Here is a 21,270-nt window from a genome sequence, read left to right as displayed (position 1 = left end):
CAAAACTAAACTTGGCCATACACAACAGAAAATGAGGGAAAATTATGTTTTTGATGAGCACTGGTTGGATTCTGTATGTATTTTATCAAAAACGTTTGAGGTGAATCATAGCTTATCATAGACTCTACAGCACTGAAGAAATATTCAAATGAAAGTTGAACAGCTGCAGAAATATCTCACAGCATAAAAAATTAGACAAATGGCAGAGGTAATGGAGTCTTTTATTGCAATATCTTTCCAAACTTTATTGAAAATTTCCCAAAGGCCTTGGTTAATATTATGAACAATACTTTGTGAATTTCAAAACCACTCACTAACAAATAAAAGCAATTAACAGAACCATTTATGCTGGCAATAATTATCACATAAGCACAAAATTGTTTAATTGGATTGTTCGAACTCTAGCTGTCATTCCTTATTAATAAACTTGAGTTTTAAATGATATTTTGTCCCCTGGTCTTGAGTCCGGGGCTTCATAATTATTAATAAGTGAAGAGAACAAATAATTTAGGTTTAGGTACTCTTGATCATGCACATACAATATCCACTCTGTGGAGTACTTGGGATAGAGAATTGATGCTAAAACTTTAACACACTTGTAATGCTTTTTGATGCACTTTCCTAATTCTTAATCCTGTGCGCTTGAGTCTTTGGTGTATTTGAGCAAGACCCCTGCCCAAGGATGAGTCTGTGATCCATTATCCACTGAGATGGCTGAGAAGCTGGTGAAATTTGGGCACACATATTGCCAGTGATGTCTTGAGGAATGTCAGTTCATTTAAATAACCTCATTCACACACAAACAGGAAAGTGAATCTCCTGAAGAAAACTCACAAATATATATTTTGAGCCAAGTAGAAATGGCTTTGAATTGCCCATCACTTTTGTCGCTCACCAAGTTTGCAACCTCTTCTATTTTCCATTCATTCATTCACCTATTTCCTCATTCACTCATCGGTCTTTATGGAATGCATCATAGGTGTTGGGCAACACGCTAAGAGCTGAGATACTTAAAACTACACCCTGATGGCCATAGGGAGTCACTGGATATCCTTAAGTAGTATGCCAACATGGGCAGATTTCCTTTTCTAGAGAGTTTACTTTGCTACTATGTAGAAGGAGAATGAAACTGGAGATTGGGAGACCAGTTGGGAGGCTATGGAAGAAACTGATGTGAGAAAAGACCAGTTGGGAGGCTATGGAAGAAACTGTTGTGAGAAAAGACGAGGCTTAAGTAATGGGCTGAGCTGGGTGTCCCCCAACTTCCTGTGTTGAGTTCCTGAATTCAGAAAGTGACTGCATTCGTAGGGCTACAAATAGGTAACCGAGGAAAGTGAGGTCAGAAAAGCAGGTACTGAGCTAATCTAACTCACGTCTTCGTTAGGAGATTAGTACACAGACAGAGGAAAGACCACATGAAGACGAAGGGAGAAGACAGCCATGTATAAGCCCAGGAGAGGGACCTCAGGAGGAACCAGCCCTGTCAACACCTTGACCTTGGACTTGGAGTCTCCAGGACTGAGAGAAAATGAATTGCTGCTGTTTAAGCCCTCCAGTGTGTCTTATTTTAAGGCAATTGTACTAGGATGTTACCACCTACAGGCACCAGTTCATGAGCACACCCTGCTATAAACCTGCCATTGTATCTGCACAAACTTGCACAAGGCAACAGAAAATCTAATCCTGCAAAGGAGGGAAATCACAGGAACAGCTGGCTGGCCAGAGCTGATCATTCTGGAGTCTGGTTAGTGGGCGAGACGAGGCCAGGTGGCTCCGTAGCTGTCTGTGACTGGTGGGGGGACATTTGAGATTAGTGTCAGCTGCACTCCGAGGGAGGCCAGTCTGATCTTTGCAATCTTGCTGTGGGCTTTCAGGTTCCTTCCAATGTCCATTCTGTCTGGAAGTGAGACTTTGGTTCCTGTCTCGCCTCCTCTGTGTTGTAAATGCTGCGCTTTGGGAACTGGCCCTTCTGCTTGTCTTTGAAAGCTGTGGAGGACATGATGCCTTCAGATGCTTCCAGAAATGGACTGGGGGTCTCAGTGTAGTCTCATGGAATGCAGAGTTTGGCAAAAGGAGGAACAAATGTGTATTGAACTCTGGGCACTATTCTGACATTTCCTGTGCGTTAGTATGATTCTTGATTCCTCCATTGTTAGCAAGGACTGGAATTGAGTGGAACATCAGGTAGGTTCAGGTTGGTTTGGTTTGGCATTTTTTTTAATTTAAAGATTTATTATTTATTCTCTTTCACAGCATTGATTCCCCTCCCGGCTGCAAATTGTTTGGTGGTTCGGGCCGTTTGACCATCTCTGAGCATGGGTTTGCCTGTCTTCAAGCGCTGTGCAGGAGGCTCAGGACATGCTTTGCCAACAAAGGTTCCTTGTCACTTCCAGGGATCACTAGCTCCTTGGCTCTGCCTCTTACATCTCAGGACCCCCTCCCCCACCCCAGCTTCCTTATCCCACAGCAAACACCGATACTGAAGTAAGGAGGGTAGAGGAAAGAAGGTTGGGGAATGAAGAGTGGTTCCATGTGGCTGGAGTGTGACCAGAGATGAAGATGGTTTGGGATCAATTTGTAAAAGTCTGAATCGTTGGAAGTTCACATTGCAATCAGTGCAGGTGTTCAGGTTGGGGGTGGGTGGAGAATGTGAACTAGAGACCAGCCAGTACCAGATTATTACCACAGAGATGGTATGGGGTGCTTCAAAAGTTCACGGGAAAATGGAATTAAAGGAGAAGCTATGGACTCTCTTCTGTCGAGAGAGAGAGAGAGAGAGAATATCTTCCATCCGCTTGTTACTCCCCAAATGGCTGCAACAACTGGAGCTGCGCTGATCTGAAGCCAGGAGCCAGGAACTTCTTCCAGGTCTCCCACGTGAGTGCAAGGGCCCGAGGACTTGAGCCATCTTCTACTGCTTTCACAGGCCACAGCAGAGAACTGGATTGGAAGTGGAGCAGCCAGGACTTGAACCAGCACCCATATGGGATGCCAGCATTGCAGGCTTTACCCACTAAGTGACAGCGCTGGCCCCAAGACATTTTCTTAATGGAATTTGGAGTAGAAAAGAGGCTAAAGGTATGTGATGTATCTCCATCCACCCTTTACCTATTGTTTTCTTTATAATAATAAAGTTTATTTTGAGCCATTCAGAAAATACAGAAATGGACAATGAAAGCCCCCTCCTACTTAGATGCTCTGAGTGTTCTGAATTACATCCTCATGGCCCTCCACCCATTGATTTTGGCTGGAGCTGTGTAGACAGTTCCAGAAGTTCTTCCCACAGACTATCCCATCTCCTGTAGTCTCAGATGCACACCCCCTGGGCTGGCTTGGAAGTGTAGGGCATCCACAATGGTGGGAGTGCTGAAAAGGGAGCCCCTTGGCCAGCCAGGATGAGGGCCACCCTTCCAGTGTTGAAGCTCAGAACCCTCAGAGGCAATCCACACTCTTCTGAGGAGGTCCCTGCCGAGCTGGGTCCTAAGCCCACACCAGTGACCTCAAAAACCAATCCTCAGCTCAGCTTTTGCTTCTTCCTTCTTCACTCCCCCCACCCCTGCTATTGGGATCAGCTCTCCCTCCCTCTACCCCCCCCCCCAGACAATGCCTACTTCCTCTGTACTTTGAAACTTCCTCTCTCCCTCAGTTCTGATTTATCATTTCACTGTAACTCTATTAGCCGCAAAGCATCGGGGGATGCTGTCAGGATAACAGAAGCTGTAGCAAATGAGGTTTATTAAATTATTTAGCTTTCAGCTCAAGTGGAAATAGCAAAAGCAGCTGAGCTGGTGTGTAAAATCTTGGGGTAATCCATCTGCTGATTTGGGGCTTTCATCATCTGAATCTTTTCTCATGGTTGAAAATTATAAATTTTGAGGCTACAAAGAAAACTGTGTGTGTAACTACTCAATTCCATGCCACACACCTATAGCTAAGAAATTATCTGTTTTGTGTAGCATATAATTATATAGCTGCAGTTCTAGAGAATCATGAAGTTAAGTTTGTTCACATCAGATTTTAAAAAAAGACATAAATACATAATTTCCCTTCATTTTTTTCTTCTAAAAATAGATCAAGGCTTTCTGCTTGAGATACATAACAGCCTTGGCTATTGAAGGTGGCTTGTTTTTCTCGAGTTCTCCTTACTAGAATTTGGTCCTTCAATAGATTTATTTTTTTCATGAAAAAGTCTTTTGCTTCAAACTCAGTAAGAAACAATTGGATTTGCAAATGTTACCAGCAAAATGGTAGAAGAATCCTTGCCGATCTCATGGATGCCATGTGTGTTCTTGTACCATCTTTCCTAGATTGCTAGTGTCTCTTGGGAAATTGAACTGTGATAAGGGTGTAGGCAAGAAGGAGGTGGGGGAAAGACTTCTGTGGCTTTTCAATACCTGTGAAGTTTGCCCCACTTTGCACATCTTGGTGTCTCAATGCCCACTCTCAAGTAGTGAGACTGCTGCAGGCTGTGATATCTATGCATACGTTCATTATATAAAGTAAGCTCGAACATCTGGCAATTAAACACCCTTTTCCTGGTGAATCCTGGAAAACAGCATAATTACATTCCTAAACATGTAATAAAACCAGGCACCATCAACGAAAGGGAAAACTCTCTGCATCTCCGCTCTTGTAATCTCCACGCCACCTGACATCACCTGGGTGGACGGCTGGTGAGATATCATCTCAGGCACAGCAGGTGGAGAAGAGATGGAAGCCACAGCGAGGCCTTGCAGCCAACCCTACTGAACGATGACCTTGGTTTTAAGAAAGTCAAGAAAATGGACTGCCTTGCGAGCTGCCGACGATCCTGCGTCAGCCTCTCTCCCGAGGTGACTCCGGGGTGCCCTGGCTTTCCTCCTTTGCACTATGGGTTCCAGCGTCTCCTCTGGTCTACTGCACCACACCCCACCTAGGACAGGCAGCGGGGCGGCCCCCGCCCGCTTGTAGACCCGGGCAGGCCAGTAGGTGCCGCGCGCTGGGCTGGTAGGGGTCCCTGGTGCCTGTTGATTAGAGTCCCCGCAACGTGCGCGCGCCAGCCTTGCCCGCTTTGCCCGGACCACACTGGGTTTGCAGGCACAGACAGCGACGCCGAGCCCGGGTTGGGGGCGGGGGCCTCGGGCCCAGTGCCCACCCCCTGCGCTCGCAGCGTCTGCTCTCACCGCCAGCGGGAGAAGCCGGCGCGGGGACGCGCTTTCCACACACCGGCTCGCAAGAACAATCTGTCGCTCCCCACCCCGCCGCACCGGGGGCGCACGGCCGGACGCCCGCCTCGCCCACCCACCCACCCTACGGCCTAAGCGCGGCTTTTCGTGTGTTTTACAAGCCCGACTGTGTGCAGTGGGGACGCAGGGCGGGAAAGCCTGGGGGGCTCGTCTTCGGCGCCAGGCTCGCCGCTCGGGGCGCACGCATTAGGCCCGAGCCGCCGCAGAGTCAGCCCCTCTTGGCGCCGCAGGGGGCTCGGGGTGGCGCGGGGCTGGGCGAGGCGAAGAGGATGGGGGCTGCCGGGGTGCCGGCGGCGGCGGGCGGGAAGGCAGAGGCCGGCTCCCGGAGCCGGGCGGAGGCCGGGCAGGTGCCCCGGGCGCCGAGGCTGATTGGCAGGTGCGTGAGTGGGTGGGGAAGGCGGGGGCAGGGCCTGGCGCTGCGGGAGGCTGCAGCCCCGCCTCCCCGCCCCCGCCGCGGGACTATCTGGTCCCGGCAGCAGCGATGTCCCCCGGCAGGAATGTCCCTCCTCAGATAATGTTATTTATATCTCTGGGCGGGTCCGCGGCTCGGCAGCACCAGGCGCCCGGCGGCCGCTGTGCCAGGAGCCCCGCGCTGCCCTCCTCCCCCTGCGCCGCCGCCGCCGCCGCCGCCGCCCCCGGGCTCCGGGTGGCCGCCGCTTCAGCCCCAGCGCAGGTGAGTCCCGGGAGGGCCCGGCGGCCCGAGGGGGCTGGGTGGGAGTGCGCGAGCGCGGGGCCCAGGGGAGCGGGTGGGGACCCAGCCCCGGGGGCCGCGCGTGGGGTGGGAGGGGTGCGGGGCGCGGGAGGCCTTGGCGGCTGCGGCAGCGATCACCCCGGGACGCGGGAACCCGCGCGGGCTTGCGCGGCGCTTTGGCGAGCTGGGCGCTAACCTTGGAGAGCCGGACCGCGGGGAGTCGCCGCGGGGCGCCGGGCAGTGCGTGTTCTGGACCCGGCCCGGGAGCTTAGGGGGGGTTCTGCCTCTAGCCTGTCCCACCTCGCGCTGCCTTGGTGGCGTCCTGGGGCTGATCTGAGCCTCTTCTGCAACTTGGCTGCGCGCAGCCCGGGCAGAGGACATTTCGGGGCGGCGGAGGGGGCCGGGCCTCAGGGCGCCGGGAGCGACGCGCAGAGTGGCCAGGAGCAGAGCGCGGAGGGAGGAAGGAGCCGGGGACCCCAGGCCCGGCTTCGGGGGCCGCCACGATGCTGCCGTCCACTCTGCCCTCGCCGGCTCCTCCTCCGCCAACTTGGCCCTGAGAAATAGCAGAAAGTGGAGGCAACGGGAGCTTTAACGCAATGCCCAACTCCCTCCAACTCACCCGGACTCCCCAGCCCGCGGGCGGCTGCGGGGCTGCGGGACGGTTTCCGTGACAACCAGCCTCAGGTGGGGCCTTGGTTTCTAGCTATTAATACCCAAACCTCTGTTTTCCCCCAAAAGGCGCCAGGAGTTAATAATAACACGCTTGACTCGCTCAGGGGAGACGAAAAGAAGGACTGTTCTCGTGAAAATTTAAATTTTCGATGCGTCCAGTTTGGGGGGTGGGGTGGGCCGCCGGGCGGAGAAGAGACAGGCAGTCTCTTCATAGCGAGAACTTTGTGGGAAGGGGCTGCGGTGTCCCCTCCGCCGCGGGAGGCAGCCGTGCAAAGCCCACGCGTGTAAGTAGTCACGACCTGGATCCAGGTAGCCCTTGAATGAGAAGTCTTAGGCCCAATCTCAGGCGCCTGGAAAAGGTCGCCTGACCCATACTTAGCTTCCCGGAGGGGTCAGAATTTTATCCTAGAATTTCCTCTTTGACCAGCTGTGGCCTGGGGCAGGTCATGCCACTATTCCAGGATCAGACTCTTCTGCTGGGAGCCCTGGGTTCCAGAATGCCATCGAAAACGGTTTTTGTTTTTTTGGGTTTTTTTAATAAGTGCAAAATGTTTGTCCATGTGCCCTCAATGTCCAGCACCTAACACAGCTGGGCTTGTTTTTGGCCAGAGATCTTTGAACCAGCTAGGAAAAGGGAGATGATGGAGAAACACACAGACCGAGAGCCCACCACCCTTGACCCTCACTCGCTCCAGAGGCCGGTCATGAAACGGAACTCTAGAGCAAAGCGCAGTTGGAAGACATCCACCTCACGAGATGAAAACGTGGGCTGTAGACCCCTTTGCTGTTGCTGTTAGCCCATCGGTGGCCTCGTGGCCAGGGCTGGGGATGAGCCGGTTCTATTAATCTCGAGTTCTCGGAAGACTCAGTGTGCCACTCCTGGAATTGAAAGCACCCGAAAACTCCCAGGCGTCCGGGACCGGCCTTGGAGCACAGGCATATCAGGTTTTCCTGAGCGGCTTGCCCAGTGCAGAGCTGGGATGCCGCCCCGTGCTCCTCCCGTTGCTTCTTTCCTGTGTTCTGAAGGTGTCCTATGGCAGGCAGGACACCTGTTAGCTGAGGAGCGCTAGTGGGGTGGGGGTGGGGGCAGGGCAGAGGTATGGCGGGAGGTAGGCTCCCACTTGGGATCGTGCTTGGCAACATAAAAAGGGCTGTTGAGGCAAACCAGGTGTGGATGGAAATTTTGTGCTGAGGCCTGCCACAGCTCTGGACGCAGACTGGGGCAAATGGTAATAGTAAGAGCTTTCACTTCTTCCATCTGTTGAGGCACGCGCCCAACAGGCACCTGCCTGGTCCTGGCTAATCCCTGTCGAAAGAACAAGGGAATGAATAAATAAATGGATGCTCAGAGTATTGTCAGAGTAACTTTGCAAGGTAGCTCATGGCATCAGCGTTTGTAAAGTCAGGCAACAGGTTCAGAAGATTAAATAATTTGCCTCACTTCACGCAGCTGGTGATTCAAATTTGGCTGTTGGTTTCTACCCTGTTTTTTGGGTTGGATCTGCACCAAGGGGCACAGACATACCAGCTGGGAAGATCTGGCTGTAGTGCTGTTTTTTAGAATCCCAGTGTTCACTCGCGGGACCTCCAGTAATTTCACTGATATCAGAGAAGCTTAAAAGATGTTGCCCAGAGACAGCATAGGGCGTGTATTCGCTCAGAGGCTTTTAGCCTTGCCCAGTATTTTCAGGTCATTGTTTCAAGGAGAGAACTGTCATTTTGGCAATAGTCAAAGCCTGGATTTTTTTTATATAATTTTTTGACAGAGTTAGTGAGAGAGAGACAGAATTATAGACAGTGAGAGAGAGAGAGAAAGGCCTTCCTTCCGTTGGTTCACTCCCCTAATGGCCACTACGGCTGCGCCAATTGGAAGCCAGGAGCCTGGTGCTTCCTCCTGGTAGCCTGTGCAGCTGCAGGGGTCCAAGCACTCGGGCCATCCTCCACTGCCCTCCTGGGCCACAGCAGAAAGCTGGACTGGAAGAGGAGCAACCGGGACTGGTACCCGGTGCCCCAACCAGGACTAGAACCCGGGGTGCCGGTACCCCAGGTGGAGGATTAGCCTAGTGAGCCGTGGCGCCGGCCTTGGATTTTTTTTTTTAAGCAAATTTTCCCTTCAGTCCTGCAAGTGGCCAGGAGGGCTTGATCATGTACGGGGGCAGTACGATAAGACAGAGGAGGAGTATTAACAATTCATGAGGCCAGCACTTACTGGCGTGGGGAGGGACCTGGGAGGTCACCGAGCCCAGCCTCCCGTTTGTGTGGTTCTTGGGCCGAGGTGAGCAGTTCACCTGCTTGTGTCTGTGCAGCTGTAACCTGTGCCTTCCATACTTCCTACCATCTCAGCTCATTGCTTTCCTCTCTCTCTTCCAAGGCCAAAGTGATTGATTTCCTGAAGTTCTGCTTAATCCAAATATTGAGATTTTCTTTCCTTTTGGGGAAATTATGAGAGCACCTTATTTTCTAAGGCTTTCATCTTGCTGAAATCTGGAAAAATAAAAGTTATTGGGTATAGGCCAGAGAGAAAATATTGGTAAACAATAAACTGTGTTGTAGTCTGCCCATTGCTTGTTAGATGAGGTATACAGATGTACACATTTTTATAGGACAGGAATGTGTATTGCTACCAGAGATAGGATAACTCTGAACATGCATAATTAGGTGGCATTTCTAGGGAAGTGGGGAAGGACTTTGGGGATCTGTTGGGACTGTCAGATATATATTTTAACCCAGGCCCGATCACCGAATTTCATATGAAGAATGTTGTTTTAAATTTCAAAGCCACACACAAAATTATACTCTTCTGTCCAAGATCTAAAAAGACATAAAATATGACCTATGGGAGGTTTGAAGTAATTAAAATGTGTTTCTTTGTAACCCATATTTTTTAAAAAGATATATTTTGGAAGACAGAGTGACAGGGAGAGGGAGAGACAAAAGTGTGTGTGGGGAGGGGGAGAGTCAGAGAGAGGTCTTTCATCTGCTGGTTCGCTCCCCAAATGGCTGCAACTGTGAAGCCGGGCCAGGCTGAAGCCGGGAGCTGGGAGCCGGGAGCCGGGAACACCTTCCTGGTCTCCCACAGGGGTGACAGGGACCCAAGTATTTGGTTAATCTTACTGCTTTCCTAGGCACATTAGCAGGAAGCTGGATCAGAAGCCGACAGCCAGGACTTAAACTGGCACTCTGTAGGATGCTGACATCACCAACAGCAGCCTAACCCATTGCCTCACAATGCCAGCCCCTTAGCCATAATTTTTTTGACAGCCTTAGACCTGAAGATTAACATTTATGAATTAACTTGGGAGTATCAGGAGTGAAAATACCTGCTGTGTGTGGGCCAATGAGAAATTTGACTTGATAATGAGGAAGTTCACAGCTACTAAGATCTGAAACCATTCAGATAATATGAAGGGACTTTAAATTTCATGGAAAAAGAAATCATAAGTTTATTTTGGTGCAAAAACAGACTGGAAAACCATGCGCAATTTTTTCATAATATGCATTTTCCATGAACTTGTAGAAGATCCCTCAGACAAGCCAAACACACATTACAGAGGATACTGTAGAAAAAAGTACTTGAAAGTGGTTTGTATTGACTCAGTCTTTACAAACAAATATTTGGTTATTTTTTTTTTTTTTTGGACATTTCTTCTTTTTTTCAGAGACAGAGAAGGAGGGAGGGAAGGTGATGGTGCCCAGAAGAGAGGGGACGTGGCAGGGAAGAAGGGAGAATGCTACCATCCGCTGGTTTACTCCCTAAATCCCTGTGATATGGGTCAGGGCCAAAGTAGGGAGCAACAAATTCAGGTCTCCCACTGGGTAGCAGGGACCCGGTCACCTGAGCTGTTACCACTGTCACCCAGGGCCAGGATTAGCAGGAACTTGGAGTCAGGAGCTGGAGTTGGGAATTGAACCCAGACACTCCTATGTGGGACATGGGTGTCTTAACCACCAGGCCAAATGCCTTCCTCTACTCCTGTATTTTAGAAAAGAAATCTTGGAGGAGGAGTGCATGCAGGAGCTGTGTGCTGGTGTCATCCCATCCCACAGCAGTTGCCTGGTTTATCACAGAGATGCTTCTTCCCTCTGACAGCCCCAGTGGGTGAATGTCTCTGGCTTTGGGGATGGAGACAGTAATCAAGGCAGAATGTAGGAGGGCAGTTAGAATTCACTGTCTGCTCTGGCTGCACTCCCCATGGTAAATATTTAGAAAATGTCATAGCATGTTTCTCTTTGTTGCTGTGCTTCTTTCTTAATTCACAGCCAAGCTATCCAAGTTCTGCCACTGTCAGCCAGCCGTAGCTGAATGTCAAGCCACCAGGGGATCCCCAGCCATCACAGCTCTCGCTCTCTTAAAGGCAGTCAGTCGCAGGCTGCAGATGCTTCCTCACTGGGTTGTCTGGCTAGCTCATGACATCCCCAAACCACCTTTCATTTTTGCTCTTTCCTTCTGGTTGCAGGAATGATTGCAAAGCTGTCTTCTCCCTATCTCAGCAGAAGCTCCTCTGGCCTTCCCACCTTTGCAGACCTGGTGGAGGGTATAATTACGAGGGCAATCAAAACTCAGACGTAGATCATGTTAGCCAAGGGGGCAACAGACGGCTTCCTCACTCTGTTTCACTTGAGTGCTATAAATTTAGCAAGGGGAGAAAACAGGGCAAGAGGAAAATCGGCTTTCCACTGAGCTGGGCTCAGATCATCCAGGATATGTATGAAAAGAATAACCAGGCACTGTGACAGCTAAAGAACAATAATTGCTTTGAATTATGTTCAAATCAGGAGTTTCTACCATTGTGAAAAGGAGCAGGAACTTGGATAATCCTGAAAATGAATATGTGGAAAATGAGTTCCATTTGTGCCAGACTTAAATATGGGTGCATTTCATTTGAGACTTCATAGTGCGTCCAATAAAACAAAGCATGCTTTGAAGACGTCACGTATGAGGGCTGGAATGAGGTCGGTAGCCTCGTTCTGTCCTTCCACTCGGCTCCTGTTTCCAGAAGACCCTTCAGAACTGGTCAGTCAGCTTCTCCTTGTCGTGTCATTTTCTCAGCAGTAGAAAAATAAGGTAAATCCTTTCCTGACCTTGACTCTGAGCTGCAAGTCTTGGAGAATGAGAGTCAGAGCTGGAATGGCCTGAGAGAGTAATTGAGATGTGTTCAGAAGGAGCAAGCATACAGTGCTGACCATGTGCCTTCCACCATCATGAGCTGAGGTCACAAGGAGGGGCAGGGTGGAGACTCGATGATGAACTTGCACAGGGGCAGAGCAAGCTTGAGAGGGAGGAGGTGCCTGCTGCAGGTGGGAATCCTGGGAGGGCTCCCTATAGGAAGAAGGAAGGATGAGTAGCGGGTGAGGGTGGGGGTCCAGGCATGTGCCTCCCCCCCTGCCCCGCACAGATGTGCTGAACCTGAGTAGCCTAGAGAATGAAGTGGTCCAGGTGGCTAGGAAATGACCAGAGATGAAGATGTTTGGGATCAGTTTGTGAGGAAGACGTCTGAACTGTTGGAAGTTCACGTTGAAATCAGTGCAGGTGTTTGTGTGGAAGAGTGGGAGTGCAGACCTGATCAGAGATCTGTGTGTGTAAACATGACCCTGTAGATGGTGTAGGGCACTTCAGAAAGTTCTTAGAAAATTAGAAGATAAGTTTATTAAGGTACATTTTTTTTTTAAATCTATGCATGCAGGACAGGCATTTGACATGGGAATTAGAATGTAGCTTAGGACACCCACATTCCACATTGGAGTGCCTGGGTTGGAATCCTGGATCCACTTTCAGTCCAGTTTCCTGCTATGGTGCACCCCAGGAGACAGCAGGTGATGACTCAAGTAATTGGGTCCCTGCGACCCATGTGGGAGGCCTGGATTTTAGTTCCAGGCTCCTGGATTTGATCTGACCTGCTCTGGCTGTTGTGGGTATTTGGAGAGTGGATCAGTGGATCCACTCTTTTTTTTTTTTTTTTAAGATTTTTATTTTTTATTTGAAAGAGTTACACACAGAGAGAAGGAGAGGCAGAGAGAGAGAGAGGTTTTCCATCCACTGATTTACTCTCCAATTGGCTGCAATGGTCAGAGCTGCGCCAATCCAAAGCCAGGAGCCAGGAGCTTCTTCCAGGTCTCCCACAGCGGGTGCAGGGGCCCAAGGACTTGGGACATCTTCTGCTTTCCCAGGCCATAGCAGAGAGCTGGATCGGAAGTGGAGCAGCCAGGACTCAAACCGGCGCCCATATGAAATGCCAGCACCGCACACGGCGGCCTTACCTGCTACACCACAGTGCCAGTCCCATGGATCCACTCTTTCATTCTCACTCTTTCTGTCATTCTGCCTTTCAAATAAATGTTTAAATAAAAAAAAATTTTAAAGGGAGGAGGGCACCATTTAAAAAATCAATTTATGCAAGGAGCCTTCAAAACATTCACAGAAAGTAGATATTGAGAATAAACTGTATTGGGGCCTGCATTGGGGCATAGAAGGTTAAGCTGCCACCTACAAAGCCAGCATTCCAAACAGGCGCTCATTCCAGTCCTGGCTGCTCCATTTTCTATCCAGCTTCCTGCTAATGCTCCTGGGAAAGCATCGGAAGATGGCCCAAGTGCTTGGGGCCCTGCACCCACATGGGAGATCTGGAAGAGGCTCCTAGCTCCTGCTTCAACCTGGCCCATCCATGGTATTTGTGGCCATTTGGAGAGTGAACCAGTGGATGGAAGCCCCTCCCTCCCTTCCTCCCTCCCTCTCATTCTCTCTGTAACTCTACCATTCACATAAATAAATCTTTAACAAAAAATAAACCACATATATTTCAAATTTTTGCACCAAAACAATCTTATCTTTTTTAACAAAGATTTATTTATTTATTTGAAAGTCATAGTTACACAGAGAGAAGAGGAGAGGCAGAGAGAGAGAGAAGAGAGAGAGAGAGAGAGAGAGAGAGAGAGAGAGAGAGAGAGAGAGGTTTTCCATTCGCTGGTTCATTCCCCAGTTGGCCGCAATGGCCAGAGCTATGCCAATCCAAAGCCAGGAGCTGGTATCCCCCTCAGGGTCTCCCAGTGGGTGCAGGGGCACAAGGACTTGGGCCATCTTCCACTCCCTTCACAGACCACAGCAGAGATCTGGGTCAGAAGTGGAGCAGCTGGGACTCGAACTGGTACCCACATGGAATGCTGGCACTGACGGCTTTGCCCGCTACGCCACAGTGCTGGCCCCCAAACTTATCTTTAAATTCCATTTTTCATGAATGTTTTGAACTATGCTTGTATGATCTCAGCTCTCAGGATGCCTATACAAATGTCATTTCCTTTTATCTTACAGTGACCTTGTGAGGGGAAGATTTCATTATTCCTGTTTCTAGTTGAGGAAACAGGATTGGAGTTGTACGTTGGTGTGCCCAAGGTCTCTTAGTAGTTCTGTGCAGAATCCTACATCCAGTTGTTTCCTTGTTCTGAAACCAGGACTTTTTCCAGATCTTCTCTTCCATGGAGTAACTGGAATATTCAGGGGCAAGACCCTACTTGGGACACTCACACCCCGCATTGGACGGAGTGCCTGGCCTCAAGTTCTGGCTCTGCTCCTGACCCCAGGTTCCTGCTGTGCGCACTCAGGAGGCAGCAGTGATGGCCCAAGTACCTGGGTCTCTGCACCCACGTGGGGGACCTGGATTGAAGGCCCCACAGTGGCCGCTGCTGACATTGAAGAGTGAGCCAACAGCTGGGAGTGCTTTGTCCCTCCCTCTGTCTCTCTGCCTGTCAAATATATAAAAATATAAAGTATGTAAATATAAAATGTATAAAATAATTTTTAAAAAATATCCAGGCCTTCCAGTTGAGACAGTGATAACTTTCTTCAGTTTTATTCAGAAACTAAGTTCATTGGTTCTGGAGAGGAGAGAACTACTACAGAGTTTACTGTAGCCACAAAACCTCAACGATGACCCTGCCGAGTGCCTCCCCATGATGTCACAAAGCGTGAATCAAGGGATTGCCAGCAATAGACAAACGATGGCTTGGACTGCCTGTTGATTGGTTTTTGGCCCTTTGATTGGTTTGATTTGGCCCTGTTGATTGATTTTTCATGCCCTTTCCCCTAATTTCCTTCTTATGATATTCCATTGTTATGATCAGCCCTTATCTTGGACTTTAAAAACCTCTTTTTAATCCAATAATCTTGAATGCCTTGATTTGCATTCTCCTCAACCTTCAACAAATATTTAATGTGCTCTCACTTACTTGCCAGACGTGTTCTAGGCCCAGGGGTTATAGCAGTAAACATGCCAAAAGAAAAGTCTGACATCACAGAACACATGTTCCAGTTGAAGATAAAATCCTGAGTGAGGACAGCAACAGGTGTACAGATCCAAATTTCAGGTGCTACACAGAGAGACAAAGCAAAGGTATAGATGGAGTGAGGCATTGTTCTACCAGGTGAGGTAGAATGGTTAGGAAAGGACTCCAGCAGAGACCCAGGCCAAGTGAGGGAGGGGCCCTGGGGGTGTTTGGAAAAGAAATGCACATTGGGTATGAGGCCCTGAGATGGAGCCGCTTCAGTGTCCAAGAGACAGCAAGGAAGGCCGTATGCCCAGGGTGGAGTGGACAGGGACGCCTGCAGGCCGGGATGTGGGAGAGGCAATGGAGTCTCTTGAAGAAATCCACATTGAGTATGAGGCCCTGAGATGGAGCCACTGTGGTGTCCAAGAGACGGCAAGGAAGGCAGTGTGCCCAGGGTGGAGCGGACGGGGACACCTGCAGGCCGGGATGTGGGAGAGGCAATGGGGTCTGGCTTGTACAAGCTCTGTGCATGTCAGGGCTCCCGGTTTTAGCCCAGGTGCTATAGGAAGTTATTACCGGAAGTTGTGGCCAGGAGAGCGACTTGTTCAGGTTTGTGGTTTGTTTTTGTTTTAATTTATTTGAGAGACAGAGAGGGAAGGAGATAGAGCTCTTTCATCTCTCGTGTCACTCCCCGAATACCCGCAGTATAGAAGAATAAATCAAAGACGACTCAACTGTTCTGGGCCTGAACAACTGTAAGGATAACAAGACCATATGTGTATTTTATGTGATACATTTTATCACATGTACTGTGGGTTATTTTGGTTTTTTTAATCTCTGTTTTCATTGAAGAATAGATTTGGAATACCATCAGGGAGATTTTTAATGTAAATACACCACAAAGAGTATGTTTGATTGTGAATGATTCGTGACATCTGTTTATTTTGAAGTGAAATCTTAGATATATTGTGTCCTGTAACTATTTTTTTAGATCATTTTTAGAACATCTGCACTTTGGTTTTTTGTTTTGTTTTGTTTTTTAAGATTTATTTATTTGAAGGTCAGAGTAACACACACACACACAGAGAGAGAGAGAGAGAGAGAGAGAGAAAGAGAGATAAAGGTCTTCCATCCGTTGGATCACTCCCCAGTTGGCCACAACGGCCAGAGCTGGGCCTATCCAAAGCCAGGAGCCAGGAGATTCCTCCGGGTCTCCCATGCAGGTGCAGGGGCCCAAGGACTTGGGTCATCTTCCACTGCTTTCCTAGGCCACAGCAGAGCTGGATCGGAAGTGGAGCAGCTGGGTCTCGAACTGGTGCCCATATGGGATGCTGGCACTGCAGGCAGTGGCTTTACCTACTACGCCATAGGGCCGGCCCCCATGTGCACTTTGTGACTGAGTTTAAGATATGGTGCTGGTGTTTGGCCTGGAGGTTAAGGTGCCAGTTAAGCTTCCACAGCCCAGCTAGGAGTTCCCGCGTTTGAGTCTCCAGATCTGGCACCTGACTCTAGCCTCCTGCTACTGTGAGCACTCAGAGGCAGCAGTGATGGCTCAGGTTACTGAGCTCCTGCCACCGACATGAGCTTTCTGGATGTCTGTTTCTCTGCCTCTCAAAAAGAAGCAAAAAGCTATGGTAGAAATAAGATTGAAAAACGTATTTTACTGTGGTATTAGATTTTTTTTTTATTTTGCACCAAGTAAACTTATTTTTAAATTCCATCTTTCCACAAACTTTTTGACATACCCTTCTTCTATGAAGAAGGTGACGATCCATTTCAAGGGTAGACATGGAAAGTAACGTCTCCCCCTACTTTCACTCCCACTTCTGAGAAGCTACTGCTATCGGCCGGCGCCACGGCTCAATAGGCTAATCCTCTGCCTGCGGCACTGGCACACCAGGTTCTGGTCCCAGTCGGAACGCTGGATTCTGTCCTGATTGCCCCTCTTCCAGGCCAGCTCTCTGCTATGGCCCGGGAGTGCAGTGGAGGATGGCCCAAGTGGTTGGGCCCTGCACCCGCATGGGAGACCAGGAGAAGCACCTGGCTCCTGCCATCGGATCAGCGCGGTACGCCGGCCGCAGCGCGCTACCGCGGCGGCCATTGGAGGGTGAACCAACAGCAAAAGGAAGACCTTTCTCTCTGTCTCTCTCTGACTGTCTACTCTGCCTGTCAAAAAATAATAATAATAATAATAAAGAAGTTACTGCTATCAACAGTTTCCTGTGTATTCTCTAAGAAGAAATCCATGTTTATGTAAGCATATGGCCTGATATGTTTCAGGTGATAACTTTACCCTAGCAATAACGTGTGTCTCACAGTCCTTGGGTGTAGAGGTAAGAAGCCTGGGATGAGCTTTCTTTTCATTCAGGGTCTCCCTCTCCAATCCGACCCCATGAAGACATTGTTCATCACATTGTAGGCTTCTCAAGGCCTCCAGCTGTTCTCCTCTGAGTAGAGGTAGACATCCAAACTCATAAGGCTGACTTTTAGGAGCCTTGGGAATCTTGCCAGTCTCTCTCTCTCCCCTTACCTCTTTCCACTTCCAATCAGACTCTGCTAGAACCAGGTTCTACTCACCGAGTCCTGACATTTCTCCCAGATTTGGAGTGGTTTCCATTAGAATCCAGGATCAGGCTGGGCGGTCTTCCTGGAGTATCCCAGCCCACAGTTCTCTCCCTGTTCTCCAGATTTGTAAAAGTAATTTGTACTACTTATTTGAACATAATCACTGACTTATTAAACTTTTTTGTGTCCACATAGTATTTGTTTAGCTAGACATGTAGCTCTTAAGAGCTAACCTGTGAATTACAGCATAGGTTGTACTTAAAGCCCTGTCCAATGCTTTTATCCACAGAAGTTTAATTAGTAATTTTTTAAATGTGTTCATTGACCATCATCACTATTGTATCAGTGCTTGTGCACGGGGATTGTGTGAACTAAAAATGGTCACATGCTGGTTGCCAAAAAAGCCACTTTCTTTGTGGGTGACCAAGGGTGTCCATTTCCAGGGAATGGTAGCTAGACACTACTCCTTTGGATAAAGAACTTTCTGGAATGCCTGGTCCCAGGTACATTAGCAGGAAGTGGCTGGGACCCAAACCACACAGGTCTGGGATACAGGTGTCTCCAGAGGCAATTAACCCATGGTGCCAGAACGCTGGCCCTGAGATGTATTTTCTAAAAGTTGTGACAAACGTACTTCACATAAAATGAACCATTTTATAGCATACAGCTCAATGCCATTGGTACGTTCACATTGCTCTGCCATCTGTTTCCACAGCGTTAGTCACCTTCTAGAAACTCAAATACCATCTCCATGAAACACGAACTTCCCAGTTGCTCTCCCCACATCTGTAGATGGAGCCTTGGGTGGCTTCCACTCCTTGCTTATTGTGCATGGTGCTGCTCGCTATAAATGAGGGTGTGCAAATCGTCTGTTCAAGACCCTGTCTTTATTTCCTTTGGATGTACACCCAGAAATGAAATTGCTGGATCGTGTGGTAATCACATTTTTAATTTTTTGAGGAACCCATTGATGCAATTCTGGTATTTCTCCCTGCTAGTTGACATCTTCAAAGGGAAGGGCAAAAGCTTGTTAACATCCTCATCTTTGGGGCCACACTGAACCCGAGGTGTGTTTATTTGAGAGCGTCATCTTTGGGGGATAGTTTGTCATCATAGTTCTTGACGTTGCCCGTATCTATTAGTTCGCCTATTTTTAGACGGTAGACTTTTAGAGGACAGGCAGGAGATGTTCCGTGTGCCTTGGTGGAGCTTGTAGCCCAGATTCAGGTGGGGAAGGTGTAAATATTATGAGATGATGTATTTCAGCCAAAAAGTCTCCTTGACTGGATGACAGGCATCTGGGTTGCTTCCAGCTCCTTTCTCTTGCTGTTTGCCCTTGGGCAAAGAACTTCCTCTTTTTCTGACTTTTTTTTTCAGGCTTTGTGTGTGTGTGCGATGGTGCCTTAATATTCATTGTTAGCCTTAAAATTTTCCTTGCAGATTTCCTGGTAAAGCTTAGTGTGGGCTCATCTTTGTAGCCTTGCCGAAACACCCCTCTCCCTCACCAGCACGGGGGGGGGGGGGGGGGGCAGGGGCACAGAGGACTTCCTGCCTCCTATTTCCATGGCATATTTCTCATCGCTTGGTTACTGGATGGACCATCTTCTTTCGTAATTGTCAACTTGCTTCCCCACACCATTCACCTCAGCTTCTTGTGACAAGCCTTTGGTCTTAGCCTTTTTCCTTGTCTTCTCTCTCTATTCTCAGCACCTAGAGCAAGTTTGGTACCTGGAGGCGAATGGCTCAAACATATTGAATGGCTTAAAAAGTAATGAATGTTTTAATTACATATAACTGAGCTTTTGGACAAAGGGTCTTCAAAAACTTCATGGAAATTATATCTTCTGAGAAAACTGTGCATGGGTGTCAAAATTTTTTCACATCAAAACAAACTTATCTGTTAATTCCATCTTCCACACACATTTTAAGGTGGTATGTATTTAAACTTGGACATAAGGAGATGGCAGGTGTTTAGCCTAGTGGTTAAAGATGTTCATGCTTACATTAGGGTTCCTAGGTTCAGTTCTTGGCTTTGGCTTCTCACGCCAGCTTTCTGCTGGTGCACCCCCTGGAAGGCAGTGGTGACAGCTCAAGTAATTGGGTCCCTGCCGCCCTCAATCCAGGGGATCTGGATTGAGTTCCTGGCTCCTAGCTTAGATGACCGCGACAGGAGTTTGGGGAGTGGACCAGTGGATGGGCAATCTCTCTCTTCTTCTCAAATAAAAAATACTACTGATGAGCTTATTATAAGGGTAAGTATCAGTATCTATTGAGAATATTAGGAGATGATGCATATGCTAGGTACTGTGCTGAGAGCTTTCATGTGTATTTATTTAATGTCATGTTTATACTATTATCCTTACCCGACAGATGACAAACAATCAGGCTCGGAGAAGTTAACTTACCCGAGATTAACCAACTAGTGTGGTTAAAGCTGGATTTGACCCCTGTGTTTATTCTAAGAGGGCTCAGTTTGAATCATTGTGCCCGTATTTAGGTAGAAGTCAACAACACATGACTTTTTTTTAGATTTTTTTTTTTTTTGACAGATAGAGTTACAGACAGTGAGAAAGAGAGAGACAGAGAGAAAGGTCTTCTTTCCATTGGTTCACTCTCCAAATGGCCACAATGGCTGGAGCTGCGCCGATCCAAAGCCAGGAGCCAGGAGCTTCCTCCTGGTCTCCGATGCAGGTGCAGGAGCCCAAGCACTTGGGCCATCCTTCACTGCTTTCCCAGGCCACAGCAGAGAGCTGTACTGGAAGAGGAGCAACCGGAACTAGAACCGGCACCCATATGGGAGGCCGGTGCCGCAGGCAGAGAATTAACCTAGTGCACCACATGACTTTTAATTTTAGGACTTTTGTTTTGTTTTTTAAGATTTATTTTATCTTTTGAAAGGCAGAGTGACACAGAGAGAGGGAGAGACAGAGATTTTCCATCCGCTAGTTCATTCCCCAAATGGTTACAATAGCCAGGGCTGGACCAGGCTGAAGACAGGAGCCAGGAACTCCTTCTGGGTCTCCCATGTGGGTAGCAGGGATCCAGGTACTTGGATCATATTCCACTGCCTGGCCAGGGGCATTAACAGGGAGCTGGATCAGAAGTGAAGCAGTCCAGACTTTAACTGGCGCCCTGATAGGAGATGCTGGTGTCACCGACTGTGGCTTAAGTCCATGTGCCCCAGCGCCAGCCCCTAGGAGTTTCTTTTTTTTTTTTTTTTTTTTTTTTTAAGGTTTATTTTTATTTATTTGAAAGAGTTACAGAGAGGTCTTCCATCCACTGGTCCACTCCCCAGATGGCCGCAACGGCCAAAGCTTTGCCGATCTGAAGCCAGAAGCCAGGAGCTTCTTCCAGGTCTCCCACGTGGGTGCAGGGGCTCAAGGACTTGGGCCATCTTCTGCTGCTTTCCCAGGCCATAGCAGAGAGCTGGATGGGAAGAGGAGCAGCTGGGACTAGAACCGGCTCCCATATGGGATGCTGACACTTCAGGCCAGGGATTTAACCTGCTACGCCACAGCGCCAGCCCCTCTTTTATTTCTTTTATTTTTTTTAACCTGCTCTATTTAATGGTCTGAAATCAGAGCAATAACTAGTTGTATGCCTTTATACGTTGCTGTCTATGTGCAATGATTTAACCTAACAGATTGGAATCCCTTATTAGCTTTTAATAAATAACTGATGTTCCGATTCCTACTTCTGACACGATTCTTTACCGTCTGAAGATGACAGTGCTCATTGGCGCTGCCCAGTGTGCCCAGTGTGGTCAGGCAGCTGAGACTGCTTAGAAGCGGTCTGAGTGTTTGTCAAGCGTGATGGCACCTTGCAGCCCCGCAGTCTCCTGACCCCACCCCCACCCCC

The sequence above is a fragment of the Lepus europaeus genome, chromosome 22, assembly GCF_033115175.1.
Source record: "Lepus europaeus isolate LE1 chromosome 22, mLepTim1.pri, whole genome shotgun sequence".
Taxonomy (NCBI): domain Eukaryota; kingdom Metazoa; phylum Chordata; class Mammalia; order Lagomorpha; family Leporidae; genus Lepus; species Lepus europaeus.
This window is presented reverse-complemented; position numbering follows the sequence as displayed.